Genomic DNA, 12,209 nt, shown 5'->3' with positions numbered 1-12,209 from the left:
AATAAATTCCTATTTGCACAGCTTCAAATTCTCAAAAATCATCTTTAGTGTAGAAACTAGTAGTACCCTTTACAAATGCACATCCACACCCATGGGTGATTAGGTGTTCACATATTTCCTTTCCTTGCCTCCCTCTCCAGTCAGCCATTCCCAGTGCCTATCTAAAGGCAGCAATGAATTGCCCTAAAATGCTTCCCCAGTTGCAGGTCATAAGCCCTTTCAAAACGCTTCATCTGCACAAAGCGGAAGCCTTGTTCAAAACTCCATGCGAATGTAACACAGCTTGGATACGGTAGTTACAGGCGCACAATGTTCTGCTATACCAGCAACCTCCTCTTCACCTTTTCCAGACTCCCACTCTTACACTCTGCCGGCTTCATCTGTCCAATGCCATAAAAAGTAACTACATAGCATTTGCTGTAGATCAGCTCTTTTGCACACAGTAGTCCCAAACCCTGCTAGTGAATACGCTGTATTGCCTCATCAAGTTTTAAATTAACTTTTAGGCAAATGGTATACATCTCAATCACACAGAACCCACTGCACTTTGCAAAGACATCTAGAGATGAAGTGCTCTAACTACTTATTTTTAATTTTAAAGGTTCTTCTGCTTTTAACATACCTTTTTAAGCTTTCACTGGTTTTGGAAGCAGTCTCCATACCTCATTTCTAGCCAAAAGCAATTATTTGTATTCTTTTAAACTTTGCTGCAATCCAGTTTGTTCATTAGAAAATAAAAATCTTAACAAAATAAAGTCTCTTGTGAACAGAAACACTAACACCTTTTTCTATTATTAAAAAATTCTTGAGCAATCTAAGAAACCGCTTTAGTGCCTCGGTGCTTTGGAAGCCTCTATTTGGAAGGAAGATGGTCTTGAGGGAGGAGATCTACATTTCGGTATCCAGGTGGAAAATAGGTTTGATTTGGCCAAGTAATAACAGCCCCAAAAAAACCCTCCATAGCCTGTGCACGCACAGTAGATTCCTTAGGAATGATAACACTGCCTTGAAACATTCCCGACTACACACATGGGAAACCGGATGGGGAGAAAGAAGCACTAAGCAAGAGAGAGGGGACAGCAGGAGGTCCAAAGGAGAGATACAGACATCTGGCCAGAAAAAATCCTGTCCTGGTCTGTGGGGAATTATAAGTATGGCAAACCCCATTAGATGGGGGGTTGTAGAGGTTTTTTGGTCATTGCTTAAGTTTAAAATTACCTGCCAATATAAAAGAGCAGGGCAACCTAGCTGTCTCCACCAAGGCAAAGTGGGAAACTCCACAACAGCATTCTAACCACAAATTTGGTAAGGGTGCAAACTGATGCACACAGATGATCGATCCAACCTCCTAAAGCAAAGGCTCTACAGGCATCCCTCACCGCTCTGCTGGGAAGGGAATATATAGAGTTATCAGTGAGAAATCTCAGTCTACGCGTGCGAAGAAGCAGCAACTGACCCTAGACTGACATTTTGGGCACGCACTACTTGCAAAAGCTTGCAGCAAATTCAAGGCAAAGCCCTTAAAGATAGATAAGCTTCTTTCCTCCTCTCCCATTCACTCAGATTTCTTCAAAAACAGAATATTCAGAGAATGAAGAGTGATACAAAGAAGAGCATGGAAGATAAGTTTGATTAAAACAAGCAGTTATTACCCAAATTTTATTGCTGAGTGATAGTTATTCTGTATTTCTACTACCTTTTTGTAGTTTGGGAAGAACAGCATACTGCTGCTTTACTTACTGCGGGCAAACCCATGAATGACACACAGCTGCTCAGCAACAGTCTATGGTTTATTATTATGCTAAGTAGATGTGCAAACAGGCTTTACACACCACAGTTAAAGCTTGCTTGTGCTTTTTCTCCCTTATACACAACTACATGAGGGTTTTCCTTTGCACCTTTCAGCGCAGCTTGGAGAAACTTTTACATGCAGGGTCTCAGCAATGGCTGAAGCCAAATACAGCCACCCTGCAAGCAAAGACAGCAGCCACCATCACAACAGCGCTCACTTGACCCGTTTATCAGAAAGCATACAGGGATGCCATACACCAGCCAAGTCACTCAACAAAATCAGTGCTGAATGTCAAATTAAATAGCTGTGACAGACTCACATCACATACTTCCCTGAGCAGAAAAAAACTGGTATGAGTTTCAGATGAAACTACTCTCACATACACAAATCAAAAAGGTTGGCTGAACCTGAGAGCATGGCACAGGGAGGGATGGAACTGTTGAACTGTTTCTCCTTGCTGTCGGTATGTCCATGGGAACAGCCTATTCACTTATTCAATTATTAATGGCAATATCTGAGCCACAAGCCACACGGGAAGTGTGTAATTCCAGCCAAATGCTTGTGTGGGGTTTGGTGGTATTTTTTGTGGGGGTTTCTTTGGCTGGTTGATCTTTTGGTGTTTGGATTTTTTAAAAAGAAAAAAAACCCAACCACACACATCCGAGCTCACGGAGGTGCCCTACAAAGTGTCTTGCTTCCACAGGCCACAGCGATGCTCAGATACAAGTCAAAAACCCAGATGTGGGTAGCACAAGGCAACTCCCAAGCTCAACCAGGACACTAGCTGAAGTGTTGTGATGATTCCTATCATTTCCACATTCCCACTTCTTCTCTCTCTTCCCACTCAGTGCAGACAGATACAGCTTCACCCTTACCCTCCCAAAGGTCACACAGCAACTCCTCCAAATGGTACCTGGGAGCTGCAAGTTTACTTTCAGCAAAATTCTATAGTCATTTGTAGAAACTGCTTTGAAAACCTTCCAGTTCAGACGCCAATAACCACTTGGCAGGGCCTGACAAACATAATTAGAGAGCTTGATTGTTTCAAAGGATATTACCCAAGAAAATTAATATGTTGCTGCAGTCTTTGCAATAATTTCCAATGGGTTTGGTTGCAGAGGTCTTGAAAGGGTTTTAGCAGACTTTTAATTACACTATCAGGACTCAAGTATTTTTCTGGTGCTTGGCAAAATGGGATCCTATTATTTCTACTTGCAACACATACTCATTCAAAGCTTATCCACAGGCCTACAGCCTAAGAATTCCTACAACACTGTAATCCAAAAATTTTGTATCATTTGTGATATACATTAGTGACTTCCAGTAACAGTGGCCCAAGAGACAGCATTTTACTGTGCGATAGTTTAAACCATTTGGCTCAGTGCTGTATCCTGAAATACACTGCAGGGAGACTATATATTTTGCTGCAGGTTATGCTGATTTACAGCAGCATTAAGCCAAGTGCTGTAACATCCTACAGAGCCAATTTGCCTTTTTCCTCTCTGCTATACTTCAGAGGCTGCATGGAACAGAGAAGGTTTGCAGCATCGCAGCCCAGACCTGCCTTTGCTCAAAGGCTGGTACTGTGTGTAGTGCTCGTTGTTGCAGGCATTTCTGCACTGACCCTGTTGGTCAGTGCTGCTTCTATAGTTATGTTACACATTCAGCCTCCCACATACTTTTCCTTGCAGTTAGGGAAAGGAAAGCACCACAGCCTGTGCCATCACCCAGACCTTTGCTGCTGTTCAACCCGGCCTGCCCTGCTCAGCACCTCCCTCTCCCATCTCTCAGCTTGCCCTCCAGATGAAATCCTTCCCTGCAAGGATCAAGCAAAGACTAACTCTCAAAGACTAATTTCAGTCATCCAGGCCCAGAGAGGTGCACTAAACAGGGAGCACGATGACCTCTATTCTGTAAAACTGAAAGTTTATACATATGCCAAGTATTATCATTCATAGATTTATTATAAACTTCTGCATATATTCATATACAATACTTTGGATTTTGCAGCTTCCCCTCTAAGATCTAACCACACCCTCAAGAAATACTCCCCAGAGCCTTCCCTTACATGAAGGGAAGTATTACTACTCCCATTTCATTTAGGGGAAAGAAAAGAAAGAGGGAGAAAACTTGCAAGTCTTAGTTCCCAGACTCTGCACTGCTCTATAGAACATATACTGGTCATTTAAGGGAATGGTCTTTTTCTTGGGAAAGAGGGTAGAAAACAAAGCCTTATGAATCAGCCTGTTGATAATTAAAAGCAACTAAATCCAGATCGCTTTAAGCTGCACATGAGAATCTGAGCTCTTCAGATACTAAATTCCTCTGCCGACCAGAAAAGCCAGGGTCACTTGCCCAGCTGGTCACTATTGTTCTGTCCAATAAAGTTCTGGCAGGAATGCATGTTTAACAAAATACAGAGATTAGGCATAGCAAAGAATGCAGCTCCCCCCTCAGTGTTTAGGTTAGTGGGGTTTGCCATGTTGAAATACTGAAGCTTAAGCATATCAGATTTTCTCTGTCCTGTACTGCTAGCACCAATGACAGACACAAGCTGACAGCTCAGTTCTCAAGACTGTTGCCATTTTAGCTTTAAGTTCATTAAAAGCAGCACAAAAAGTTCACCTCAAAGCTGGAATGACCACTAATTAAATCAGTGTTTTCTTGGGGATGTAGTGTACCAAGTAAGAAAAAGCTCTCTGTAACTCCAATGCACCAGAAACTCTTGAAGGGCAATTTAAAACAAGCCAGAGACTCAAGGGACCAGATTTTAAGACCCTTGCAAAAGGATAGCTCATGTTCAAATGTCTTAGGATAGCCTAGATCTCCAAAAGGAAACCTAGCATCCAGTCACTAAATACAGCATCAAAATGGCTATGATCGTCCTAACATCTGACTTGACTCCTGACAGTTCAGGACCAGGATCTTTAGCTCAGTTTACAAGAAGGCACACAAGACTAGAGTCAGATGCAAAAGTGTCACGAGAACAAGTCATACAGATGATCTTTTAGAGGACTTACAGGAACACAGCTTTTACCAAGTCAGATGCCATCCACAAAGCAGCTCTGATACCTCACTGGGCCAAGAATTTCTCAGCTTAAAAAAAAGAGTGATATTAAACAGACTCCTAAGTAGTATATTTGCAAAGGATATAGTCCTTTGAGAACTCTGTGTAAGAAGGTTATAAATAGCCTGTTTACAGCTCAAAATTAATGGTTTACGTTTAGAGATACCAAGGATTCATAAATTCCCCTGCAGGGGGTATGGTAGCTCGCACTGTGTGAAGTGTGCTTTATATGTAGGAAGCATCTAAGAACCTGTTACCATGTCAGTCTCTCCTCTCTCCCTTCACAAAAAGCTGCAAAATGACTTTCTGTCAGAGCACACAGTAAATGTGGAACAAGAACAGCTGAGATACAGAGCTGCTGACAGCCAGATCTAGGTGTTTTCTTCTAGGAAGAACTTTTTTAGTCATTCTGGCACAGCAACAGAAACCTTATTTTAGCTGGTATCACTTTCACTGCCACCTGAAAATGCAAACAGCTCGAAGTTTGCACAAGATACAGTGATGGAGACAAGCGACCAGACAGCCTGCATTGAGCGGGGTGGCAGAAACCAGACTGGTTTTGAGGAAGCAGAAGACTGAATTGGGCAAGAAGAAAGCCAGGAAGCCAAGCAACCTGTGTCAGGAGGAAGAATAGTGGCATCAGATGGGGAGAGGGATAAAAAAAAAAAAAAAGGGGGGGGGGGTGTCTTTAGGGAAAACAAGCAGAATCTCCCTTGGGTTGGAGCGTTAAATTCATGTCAACCCCCCTTTGCACACAGGCACACTGGAGAGCTGTTGGTAGAGCTGTCACCCATTGCTGCCTCAAATGAGGATTTGAAAAAGCTCCCTGTGCTTTGCTGTGTTTACAGCAATAATGAGAGCCTGGAGGAAGGGGTTAGAAACATCTGAGTTTAATAAGGGCTAAGCAGCACACAGCAAAAAAGAAATGTCTGCCCTTCCGTTCAGGGCTACCACACCCCACCAAGCACCGCAGCACCAGGCTCGGCACAGAGACGTTATGTCATCCCAACAGCCGCAGCGGCCCATTTGCCCCAAGCCTTTTCATGATGAGAAGAAACATTTCAAACCAAGCTGAGAGCTCCCAGCACCACACTTTTGAATGGCTAAATAAGCAAAGTCCTGTGGGGAAAAAGCAGATGTCGACTGACCCCAGGCACAAAAGCTAAGGACAGAAGGGGAGTTTTTGTGCGTGCCTTAATTGAGCAACTCCATCTCACAAGGTCATCACAACAGGGCAAAAGGAGTATTTAGCTCATTTAGCACCTATGCTGCTGCCTTTTCTTAGTCCTCAACAGCTCTAACATCCAACATACACAGGGTAAGGAGCATCCTATTCCAGTTTCTCACACAGAACAAAAGACCAGTAACCTTAGTACTCAGGTCCTGCAATCACATTTGCTGCATCCCCTTCCTCACTTCTGCAGGGTCTACTCCCAAAACTGTCCTTACACGAAGCAGGTACCTTTCATAAAATGCCTTTGCCTACACTGCCTTTATGAGGGACTCTTCCCACCACATCTACTTGGTCATTTTATTCCATTGAGAAACGCAAAGCAGGAATAAAGAGTCTTGTTCATCTGCAAAGTCAAAACCTCCCCTCTAGAGTGCACATACACACAAAAAAAAGGGGATGGGAGGATGACACCCAGAAGAAAAAGAACCGGATCTGTTCTTAACTCTACAGACTCAGTACAACTTGGTTACGTGACCATGTCCAGGGGGACATTCCCCCGCCTCATGATTTCATGGCACCGGCATTTCTAAGATGCTCTGAGCAAACGCATACCTATACCTAGTGCAAATACTGCAAAGGGTATCACTTTCACCCAGTTCCTAGAAGCAGAAAAAGTTGGAACTGATTAAAAAAAACATCTGACTACATAACCTGATGGCAAGATGGGACATGAATAGATACATTTCTATGTAGTGGTACCTCGTATTAGCCTTAAAGTTTTGACAGATGGTTTGTTTACTCAGCACAAAGGAAGGTGGCTGGAAAATGACAGCATTACTCAGCTCTCAGAGGACAGGCAGGAGACACACAGTGGGCCACAGAGAAGTAGAGGGAAGAGTCCTACGAAACAGAAGCTCGCAGATACCTTCTCTTCTCAGCTTCAAAGAGGTTTCACAATCAACTACTATGATTTTAAGTGGCAGATTCTTTTTTCCAGATAAACCACATAGATATGGAAGAGGAGACTGATCTGTCCCAAGCATAAAATGAAGCTGCCCTCAGCTTTTGTCTCAGTAGCATCCATTATGTGGGCCTCCAGGTGAAAGCCATTTCTAAACAGATAGGAGAGGTTTTTTTCTCTGCCAGAGCTATGATTTCCCTGCTTTGGAAGCTGAAAAGGAGCCTCAAACCTGAAATTGCTTCCTATGTGTTGGCCCCCTCAAAAAGATTCAACCATTTTCAAACAGCCAGGCCTAAACATTACAGGCAACACTTCCACCCAAGCACACTCTACTGGCACATCAGTTTGTTTCCAAGAAGAGAAAAACATTAACTTGTAAAACACAGCCAAAACATCGAAACTATGCTATTCCATGCAATGAATTAAAAGTCAACATATAATTGTTTCTTCCTAAAAAGGAGATAAGGAACAAAACCAACAAGGAACAACATCACAGTTCCCAAACTCAGTATCTTTCTGTAGTAGTATTAGGGATTCCAATTCAGATCAGTGCCACATTGTGCATAAATACACTATATAAAAAGTTGAAAAAATGCAGGGCAGTAACCCAATTAGTAGCATTATGCTCTCTAACTTTTGCAGCTATGATCCTTAGTAGAGTTTTTCTGATACCTAAGTTGGCACAGGCTAGCTTTATGCTCAAAGCCTCAAAACAAACATTATGCCTCAGTGAAAGTAAATTTAAGTACCATCTACATTTCTAACTAAAAAAAAAAAAAAGTTGAGAGCTTTGAGCATATTGCAGAAATGAGGTTGGATGAATTTTAGTATCACCCTACAGGTAGTCTATGCTTTACAAAACAATGTTTCCAGACATGCTGAAGGTCTAATGCAGGAAAGGGCGTTAAGTAGCTGGTCCATTATTCCAATCCGGCAGACCTAAAGCACTCTTTTCAGTCTTTCATTGCTACCTTAAAGTAATTCTTCATTTTCCCCCATTTATCAAGAAACAGCCCAATAAAACAAAGATGTAAGTGAATATGCTATGATCCAAGTGTCACAGAACTGCTCCCCCCAAGCAACGCTCTGAAGTTTCTAACTCGATGTAAAATTCTACTTTCAACTAGGATTTTAGTGCACTAACAGGCTCAGCTTTGAGAAAATGAATAAATAAAGGTTATTGAAAGAGACACATTTGTTAATTTATACAAGGGGAGCAGAAGTTCACTGCCACCCATTGCTTTGCTTCTCTGCTTCCTTTTGCTTCCTAGAACTGGTAAATGAAACCTACACGAGAGGAAATGATTCACACAAGCAGCTGGAAAGGCAAGACCATAGGAGATTTCCTAAACGAATACGATTTACTGCAGTAACTACAGTCACGTCTGGTATTTCAAAGCCATTCCAGTGTTGCTAGATCCTTACACTACCATTGGCTTCACTGTTAATTGCATTGTGAAGTTACTGCACTGAACCTTACAAGTCAGATGAAGATCATATGGCCACAGAGTCAAGGAAACAAACACCAGATAGTTCAAGGGTTTGGTGAAGAGCTTAAGACCTTCTGACCTCTTGGTTACCTGGGTAGGGCACTTCAAAGGGGAATTAGCGCAGAGGACTCAGTGTGACATAAATCCCAGTCTGTTTGCTTGACATTCTCACACAGTCCATAGCAAACCATAGAAAACCAGAGACCTAAGGCAATGAGCAGACTATTAGGCGATGGAGGGAATGACTCAGAAAGCAAGACCCTGTCAGTGTAAGGAAAGAGAACCACATTTCTCCAATACATACAGTTTTATATTCCACACCCACTTAAGAGCCACAGGAGGTTCGGTACTTGGGGCTGAAATCAGGTTCAAATCATCTTTCTCTGGTAAAGAGAGAATTAACAGACAACAGTCAGGAAAACTCCAGGTATGTGTTCTGAAAGCACTCTGACAGACTGCATAAATCAGAATACTGATTTATAGATCACCTTTTAATATTAAGAACAGGCTTCTACCACACAAAGGGACCCACATTTACTTAAAAGTACTAAAACCTCACCTAAGAGGCTTGAGGTTGTTACATTACAGTGCAGTAGTGAACCATGCTTCAAACGCGGCTGGGGAGGGGCTCTCCCATCCTAGCAAATGTGTAGCTGTAGGACCAGGCACAATGCAGGCAGCTGTTTTGAAAAGAACAGATCTATCTATAGCAGGTCCACCCAGACATCTTGGTTTTGAAACACAGCCATTCAAGTGACCTATTAGGAGGCTGCAAGGTTCAAGTAGTAACTGACAATGTATTTCAAGCATCTCCTAAACATCTGAAAGCATCAACACTTCAACTTTTTCAGGGGGGAGAAGAAAGACAAGCTATAGTATGGGAAAGCTGATGTCAGTTTAAATATCTTGCCCATGTCAAAGCAGCACACACAGCACATTTAATTGTTCCACTGAAACCATGGCAAAGTGATTTGCCCTCTGACACAGAGTAAACCATTGGTAGAGGCACAATTGGAACACAGGTCTTGCTCTCAGACATATGTGGCAACAAGAAATGGATGAAGCCACCTGGTCTTCCATGTCAAAACCTCTGCCTCTAACAATCACAGATTTCAATTGACCAATATTGCTTTCCTCTCCATATCCATCTTCAAGAAACATCACTGCTGTAGCAATCGCTCAGAATTACTATGTAACCAAGATAAGTACTGATTTGTAATTACCAGTATAGTCTAGATAAAAATGTCTACTTGGACAGTCCAGCTACTTATAACATTGTGGTTCTAATGTTCATTCACAGGAAGAAATGTTTAGGCTGAGGTCTAAGTATTATGAAGGTTTATCTATCACACTTGGATTTTGTATCCACCCCAGCTGACTTTTGCAATGGTACTGGAAGCGTAGAATCAAAAAAGAGTTATCCTACACTGCTTCCTGGTTCATGTTTGGGGGTTTCCTTTCAGTCAGCTCCACCTCACATCCAACAAGGTTTCCAGTCTAAGCACTGCATCTAGTCTCAGAAGTTTCTAACTCCCACACTTGAGTTCACAAGGACTTGATGCCTGACTAATTTGAAACTACAGGAGAATAGGATGAGAAGTTAAGCTGGGAGAACACTAGTTCCAAAGACAACTAACACAGATGCAGGCTATCTTTGAGAACCAAGCTACTTCCAGCATGGGAATAAGCTCGCCTTAACTTGGTTAGCAAAGCTTCTTGTGTCCAGGTCTGGAGGACAACAGTTTCTGCTTGGCAGACAGCCCCTCCACTCTTATGCTTTGGGTAAGACCTACTTCCCATTCTCATTAACTTCCTACTGTGTTAAGGCAGAAATGCATGCACTGAATGTGAATTTCAAAGAAAATAGTGTGCCTGCTACCATCTATACAACGTCAACAAACACTGCTGCTTGCACATCCCCTATAGAAGTTCAAAGCAATTCAAGCACATGCAAACATAGACTGAAAGTGTCTTTGGTCTCATAACCAAGGTCTGTCAACTGAACAAAACAAAACAAAAAAAAAGAAACAAAGGAAGCAACATTCCACCAGAACAAGTATTCCACAACTGCATTTTGAAAGATGTGAATATTTTTTTCCCTCCAAATTTCCCTCTGCCACCCCCCCCCCGGGCCTTAGTTTTCCATCAGAAAGTGTTCAGCAGCCCTCAGAGCCTCAGAAGTCTATCTCTGAGACAGCCTGCAACCTAGATACCAAGGACTATATAAGCTATTGAGTTTTGAATGGTTTTCGGGGTGGAAGACAAAAGATTCCAGCAACTATTTTTCTCCCCTTGGAGAAATACAACTGTTACAGCAAGTTAATTTTAAGAAAAGTTGATAGATTCCCAAACAGCTCAATCATGTCTTCACTTGCTGATCAAGGACAGAAAAAGACAGCTGCAGGAACACGCTACGTCCTGTAACACAGAAACATGTCAGCTACACACAGTATAGAGTACATAAGTATGTGGTGCAATGTACCAAAGCCTGGAGCTGCAGCAGTAACTCTCAAGGCTCTGGCCTTCCTGTACTTGGCTGATGGTACCCAGGAAAAGTGCCAGAAGTCACTGAACAAAGCACTCACTGGGAAGGCTGCAGAAGAGAAAGTGAGAATGGCCATGTAGCATCATTAATGGTAATCACCTACCCACCATCTTGTGTCCTCTGCAGCCTCTTTGGGAAAGAGGTCAGCAAGCTCTGCTGTGATGGAGCTGCTATTGCCTCATGTAATTCAGGTGCTGCTACGATCCCCTGTTTAGATGGCAAAAGGGACACTGAACAATGTAAACAACTTTTATACCAGTCTGATTCAGTCCCCTGAAAAAAAAAGGCTTTGCACCCACATGGATCAATGTCAGACTTCAGAGCAAAAGCCTCATTCTTATCCAGCACCATATTAAATCCAGAAAAGCACAGCTATCCTAACCTGAAACTGCACCCTGCAGGAGGCTCCCCCCAAAGGTCCAACATTGTGGCTGGGTAAAGTTTTCCCACACAGATTTTCCCATCAGAAAGTGAAGCTGTTAAGACATTTGCCAACACCACAACTCCACCACTCAAGGGGAAATTTAAACATACAAAGATTGCTCCAACGTGTGATATTTGACTAAGCACTTGAATTTTTATTTCTAAATGTCTACCGGTGATTTTTCCTTCCCTTCAATTTTTTATTTCTCCCTCTGCTTTAGGGTAGAATGGGAGATTCTCACATGGCAAAGTTCCATTGGACAAAAAAAAAAAAAAAGAATCTACCAGCTTTCCCAACATCATTGTTCAAATCAGTTTTAGATGGTTTTATACAACACTTTATAGACTTGGAGAGGGACACGTTCCCCTGACAAAGGGTCAGCTATCCAAACAACTGAGGCATGGGAAAATTGTGCAAGAGTGTGAATTGGGGAAGGTCTTTGGTGAGCAGAGATACAGTCTACACTCATGTAAGCGTGGTAGCTCTGAACAAAGATCTGCAGGCTAATAGATATGTAAGACAAATGACATGTGGTTCTCATTGCAGCTCATGCTTTGGGAAGGGGGTACATTGGAACAGATCCAGCTGGGATAGGTTTATCCCATTACTCTCCTATAATTTTCTGCCGTTTCAAACCCTTTGACATTTACTGTAGTTTAACATCACACCCCCTACAGACTGAGGCCTGTTTGACAGGCCAGCAAACAAAACCACCCCCACTTGGAGATGAAATATTCACCATATGTGAGAACTGTG

General features: G+C 42.5%; 1 protein-coding gene across 4 annotated transcripts in view; it reads right to left on the bottom strand.

Annotated features, from left to right (window-relative positions):
- COL26A1 (collagen type XXVI alpha 1 chain) overlaps positions 1-12,209 on the bottom strand; it is a 191,930-nt gene that overhangs the window by 165,780 nt on the left and 13,941 nt on the right. The window lies entirely within an intron of this gene.

This window comes from Falco punctatus (assembly GCF_963210335.1).
Source record: "Falco punctatus genome assembly, chromosome: 1".
Taxonomy (NCBI): Eukaryota; Metazoa; Chordata; class Aves; order Falconiformes; family Falconidae; genus Falco; species Falco punctatus.
The sequence above is the reverse complement of the archived record's forward strand: the minus strand, read 5'-3'. Positions and strand labels throughout refer to the sequence as shown.